Source organism: Mus pahari, chromosome 13, assembly GCF_900095145.1.
Source record: "Mus pahari chromosome 13, PAHARI_EIJ_v1.1, whole genome shotgun sequence".
Lineage (NCBI taxonomy): Eukaryota > Metazoa > Chordata > Mammalia > Rodentia > Muridae > Mus > Mus pahari.
The window spans coordinates 45,839,468-45,845,925 of record NC_034602.1 but is presented as its reverse complement, the minus strand read 5'-3'; positions in this window follow the sequence as shown (position 1 = coordinate 45,845,925).

Genomic DNA, 6,458 nt, shown 5'->3' with positions numbered 1-6,458 from the left:
AAATCTATAAATGACAAGCTCCACTGGGATTCACCATCACGAAGGCTATGATGCGAGTGAGGACCACATCTGGATAAATGGTGTTGCCTATATTCCGTAGACCTCTAGGGCGGGTTCGCTGCAGGAATCACCTGATGTCTCTGCATCCTTTTGCATGTGTTTTTTTGGTTTTTTTTTTGCTTCCAGTGTGAATTCTGTAATGTTGACATATCCAACTCTGCATTAGACACAATCTTTATGCTGAACTCTTCTCAGACAGGTTCTTGCACCAAGCACTACTGAAGACATGAATGACAGTCCTACCTTCTCGGTCCCTCCACGCACTCCTGGTATGTCCTGCCTACACCCTCCATGCATTGAGTCTTCCCAAGGCTGAGGACCTCCCATAATATCTCATGATCATTGTCAACTTGACTGGATTTAGACTCAACTGGGAGACACACTTTTGGGCATATCTTTGAGGGCACTTCCAGAGAGGACTAAAAGAAGATGGGAAACCCAGCCAAAATATGGATGGTGCTGCCCGTTGACGGAGATCTAGGATGGAGTGGTAAAGGGTGGAGCGAGCTAAGCAGTAGCAATCTGCCTTATGACACAGTATGATACGCTGCCTCCGACTCCTGCCACCAGGAACTTCCAGCGAGCAAGAAGAGCAGCAAGGCATGAAGACTGGGTGGTTTGGAAGGAAAGAAGCAGCTAAAGTTGCAAACAGGGGAGTCAAGGCAGGTGCAGACAGAATACCAGTTATTATTACGGTGATTGGTCTCAGATCCCTTGGCGTGGGAGTTACCCGTGGCTGTGAGGCTCCTGAATGGGTGCTGCAAACCAAACTTGGGTCCTCTGACAGGAGATCCTCTGCACTCTCAACCACGAAGCAATCTCCTCACCCCCACCTTGAAAAGCAACAGCCATTTAAAAGTCAAGAGCTGGACAGGAAAGGCTATCTCAGGAGTACTCTGCATAAACAGGATCTCCAGGGGAAGCTGGGGATAGCTCAAGCTGTCAGCAGAACTTGCCATGACCTGCATCACGCAGCATGCAAGAAATAGAGCATCCCACGGGCTTGCACCAAAGCTCAAGGTAAAAGCTGGTAAGGTCAGCAAGAATGGAGTCCATACAGATAGGCCTGGGTCTGTGAACATAAAGCCTGAGTTTCAGAGGAGATACCAGGATGTCAGAGCTACCAGAAACACAGGGCACTTGTTAAGTAAAGCTACAGGCACCAAGTGGACATAGAAAAGAACCTACGTCTGTGCTGCAGGCAATAGGACCACAGAGCTGGGATTGCCCAAGCCTATTGGAGCCTAAATAATGTTATGACCATGAGCATCAGGGTTTGATTCTGGTTCTGCCTTGGTCCAATTGTTGCTTGCTTTCCTCGTAGCCCTCCTTTTTGTGAGAATGGTCTTTACTCTGTGCCCTTATATATTAGAAGTATTAACTTTTTTTTTTTCCCATAGAGGTTCACAAAAAAAAAAAAAAAAAAANATTTTCTTGATCTTAGAAAAGACTGGACAAACTTTGGGAACTCTTCAAGTTATCCCAAATGAAATTTGCATCATCAGATAGCCATTAGCTTCTGGAGTCCTAAGTGTCCTCTCTAAGTTCGTGGGTCTGAATACCCAGTCCCTGGCAAGTGATGCTGTTTTAAGAGTTTGTGGCACCTGGTTGTCAGAGGCAGTCTCTGGGGACAAGCTCTGATGATTAAAGAAAGTCTGGGCTCTTATTCCCTCTGCTTCCTGATCAACCAAGATATGAACAAACTCATCACCATGGACAGAGCGACCCAGCTGCCTTCACAATACTCTCATAAAGCCATGAGACCAAATAAGCCTCTCTTCCCTTCAGTTCCTACTGCCTGGTGTTTGGCCACAGGAGAAGAAAAATAACTGTTACTTCTCAATTCTGTCTTCTAACGCAGAGATTCATGCTTGAATCCTGGGCAGAAGTGATAAAAAAACAAAAACAAAAACAAAAAAAAACAAGCTGCTTCTTGGTACATTAACGAAGGTGAAATTACCTAGCGTTAGCATATCCAGGTTTAATAAAGCAAAGAGGAAAACCATCCAGAGCACTGAGCAGTGTGGAAAATGTTAATCATAAATGAAGTCTCTCTCAAGGCAGCCAAAAGCAAGAGCCAGATGGGACAGCCTGAGTACTCAGCCCCTGCCTGGGAGGGAAATTGCCAATAAGACAAGCGCTGGGGAGGGCAAAGAAGATAACAAGGTAAATATTCCAGGCAGCAGCTGCCCACTGCTCCTGTGGTACTTTCACAGAGGGTAGGCTCTAGAATGTTCCATGGCTTGTAAAATGCTCTGTAATTTTTAAGCCAACAGGTTATTCCACATGAAAGCTGTGTCTCCAGACTGACTCGTTTTATTTTTGTTGTTGTTGTTGTTGTTGTTTTCTTTTATTATTTAAAGGGGGAGTTGCTGTTTCCTGGGTTCTGAGAGCCTTGTCTCTTGGCTCGACCCTCAGTGTAGCACAGTCCCGGCACTCAGACTATGCTCCGTCCGTGAAGGAGAGCTGTCTGGTTAAAACAAAAACAACCCATGCACACTTCACCCTGGGGAATTACAGGAAAGAAGAGGCCATTCTTGCACCCCTTCCAAAGCAGCTCTGCTTCAGACAGCCTCCCGTTTTCAGTTAGCTGAAGCTTGTTCTCATGCCTTCGTGTCACGTACGGACCATCCATCCATGGCATACGCTTGTTGGGAAGACTTGGTTCCTGGAACCAGACGCTGGGATGAAAACCTGCTAGGGTGAGTTTGTATTGTTGGCAACGACTGGAGAAAAGACACAGAAGATTTTTTGCCATAAAGATTTTTGGAGCTGCAACAAATCCTGGTAGCTTTCACTGGTGCCTGTATTATCCCTCCATCCTCAAGAGCTGATCCAGGCCTCCCCTCCGTCACTGACTCCTCCGGTTCAGTAGACTCCAACATGAGTGAGAACATGAGACAACACTGGGGGCTGCAGTGTTCGAGTTCTATTTATTTCATTCTTAAAATTTTCCTACTCAAGCTAGGTGTGCCGGTGCGCATCGCTAATCCCCGTACCTGGGAGGCAGGGGCTCTGTGCCACAGAGAAATCCTGCCTCAAAAGACAAAACAAAGATTTCTACACAATTCATAAATAAATGAGTAAATAGACCCCTGTGGTAGTGGGTGCTGGACATTGACCAGTGAAAGAAAGATGAAAAAAGCTTATTGTTCTTTGTCTTCAAGTTCTCCAGTTCCCTTGAGGTTATTCATATTTATTCATTCTTTGAATTATCAATTATTAACAAACACCAACTATGTCCTTGTTCCAAGTATGGGAAGATAACAATAAGATTAAATATTCCCTTGCCCTCATAGACATTCCTGAGAGAAATAGACAGAAAAAAAAACCCTTTCAAATCTTATAATATTACACAAAATAGGTGCAAATAAAAAATTAAGCAGGTCAAAGAGCTGGGGGTGATGAGCAACATTAGTTTAAAGTAAGTGGTTGGGGTGCGCTCTCTGAGAAGAGAGCATTCAAGTTTTGGGGTAATAAAAAGGCAGTCCGAGCGAGCACAAGACAGGCCGATGTAGCAGAGAGACTCCGCAGCACAGCCACAAGTGCCGTACAAGTACTTCTCTCAGATCTAAAAGCCTAAATATAAGCACCCGAAGGCTGATATGAGAGGGAGCTGGACTCTGTCCCTGGTTTATCTGCTGTCTCATTCTGCTCTGCACTGTGGCAACAGAATGCCAACCTCTGGGTAATTTGTAATGAGCAGGAATTTACTGGCTCATGCTCCTGGAGGCTGGGGAGTCGGAGATCAAGAGCTGGTATCTGAGAGAGCCGTTTTTGCGGCATCATCCCCATGGTGGAAGGGTGGGGTGGGGGAGTGATCACCAGCCCAGAAACAAGTCTTTTCATAACAACTTCACTCCCCATGATAACAAACTCATTCTCATAATAACAGCATTAATCCACTTAGGAGGGTGGAGCCTGACCTAATTACCTCACACTGGGTCCCAGTTCCCAACACTCTTGCACTGGGGACAAGTGACAATGTGACACTGTACTGTTGCCTTGGAAGAACACGCAAACCATAGTATCTGCCATCCTCAGAGCAAAAGTCAGCAGGCTGAGGTATACCCACCGGCCAAAGCTAAGCCACTATTATTGCAAATAAAGTTTTATTGGCACACACTGTTCATGTGGTTTTCTTCATGTTCAAAGTAGAGCATCACGTGGCAGAGGCTACTCATCTCCTAAAACTGAGGCTATTTAAGACCTGCCTCTTTATAGGATATGTGCTGAACCCTACTTTGGCTTTCTGGTTTGAAAGACACATTTTAAATGTCACCTTTCCCCCACTGAGCAATTAGCTTCACTGAATTCGGTAAGTTGCTAAATGAGGGCCATCTGTGTGGACTTTGGTTCACGGAGGTCACTCAGAATGGCCAAGGGATTAAGAGCACATGGTAAATTCTGCCACTCTGTTACCCACCCTCTCACCATAGGATTTATGCTTCATAACTCCATCAGACGCACCAGCCCCAGAAATATGCTCATTCTGTTCTGGAGTCCTTCTCGATGCTCTGTAGTCAACAAGCCCCAGAGGACACGAGTGAAGAGCACTGGGGTGAAACAGGCCACCCCCGTGCTTACTGTATGGTCATGATGTGGGTACAAAAGAATGACCCTGTGCTGTGACACGAAGGGTGATTGATTCCTGAAATGAGGAAAACCCAACAGGCCGGTCAAGGAGGTACGACAGCAAGAGGGAACTGGGGTGGGAGCAGTATCATCCTTAGGAGATTGTGTGGCTCTCCAAGCTTTGCTCAGAAGCAATGCTAGTATAGCTTTTCTGACAGATGGCACCACCGCCTGGCTGCCCAGAGCCAGTTTGAGAAACAGGCTCTGTGTCACGTAAAGATTTCAAGGGGAGGGGGACAGACAGACACTGAGAGAAACCTCCTTTTGTCCCCCACGTTTGTGAAGGTTTGTCAAGAACGAGATGAGTTAAGTAATATCACAGTTAAGGCTATGAAGTCTTTAATCACCATAGCTCATCAGCAGGGCTGTGCATAGAGTGGCAGAACATGACATAAAGAACTCAGGGCTGGAAGTAGTCCGTCTAGTTTACTTTAAGAGGTGCCTCTTGAAACTTCTTTAGGAAGGGCTACCTTCCATCTGTGCTACAGTAGATGTCCCTGCCTCTCTATCCTGATGTCAGGGTGTCTGTTTAGGTTGATTAGACCGAAAGAAGGAAGTCAGAGGGAGAGAGGATTCTTAATCCCTTCATCTAAACATAGCTGGCTTCGTTTTCTATACTAATCGCACAGCACAGAAGGTTGGATGGGAGGACTTGTCACTCTAGCCTCATTATGACAGAATAAGAAGAAAGCATGGATGTAATGTACAGGAGGAACGCTAGAAGCAGTGGGGCTCACCCCTACCCTCTACTGAGGAACAGAGTGCCAGGCTGGCTGGGCACTCTCTGTCTTTCCAATTGGGCTCTCTCTGCCCATATTCCACTGGGCCTTCCATGCCAGTCCCCAAGTCTGGGCTCAGAGAGTACTGGACATGGTATATTCTAAAGGACAACTAGGTTCCTCCCATCTGCCTTTAACTCAAGTGGATTCTGACCCTATCAAACAGTGCACATGGGGAAGCCTGGAAGGAAAAGCTGGCAGGGGTATAACTTGCAGGGCCTCTCTGCCCACACTGTGAAGGAAAATGGTCTCCTTGGCCCCGAAGAACGAGGAATGAGCTGGCATTCTGAACAGTGCAAGGGCAGCTTGGGAAAGAGTCTATCTCAAGAAAAGGAAAGACAAGCCGGGTGAGGTGGCGCATGCCTTTAATCCCAGCACTTGGGAGGCAGAGGCAGGTGGATTTCCAAGTTCGAGGCTAGCCTGGTCTACAAAGTGAGTTCCAGGACAGCCAGGACTACACAGAGAAACCCTGTCTCGAAAACAAACAAACAAACGAAGAAGAAGAAGAAGAAGAAGAAGAAGAAGAAGAAGAAGAAGAAGAAGAAGAAGAAGAAGAAGAACAATAGGAAAGACTTTTTTTTTTTTTTGCAGAGTGCTTGCAATATCCCCACTGTAAAGCAGTTTGGCAATTTGTTTCAACAATTAAACCTGCATTTCCCACACAACCCAACACTCCTACTCCTGCGAACTAACCTGAAAAACACTAAGACTCAGTTTTGCACCAGTGAACAGCACAGGAACACTCATTATCACTCTAAGTCGTTCTGTGTGTGTGCACACACACGCTGAGGCCCAGCCAGGAAAGGAACCCTGCACAAGGGTGAAGGTCAGCCAACTATGGGCATTCACGACTTGACTAAATCTCAAATACGTTAGGTTCATCTCAGATACAAAGGCCGTTCTCTAAAGGTTGTGTACTTTATGATCCCATTCATAAGATATTCTCAAAACACAAAAAGATCATGCATGATAGGGAATAATTAA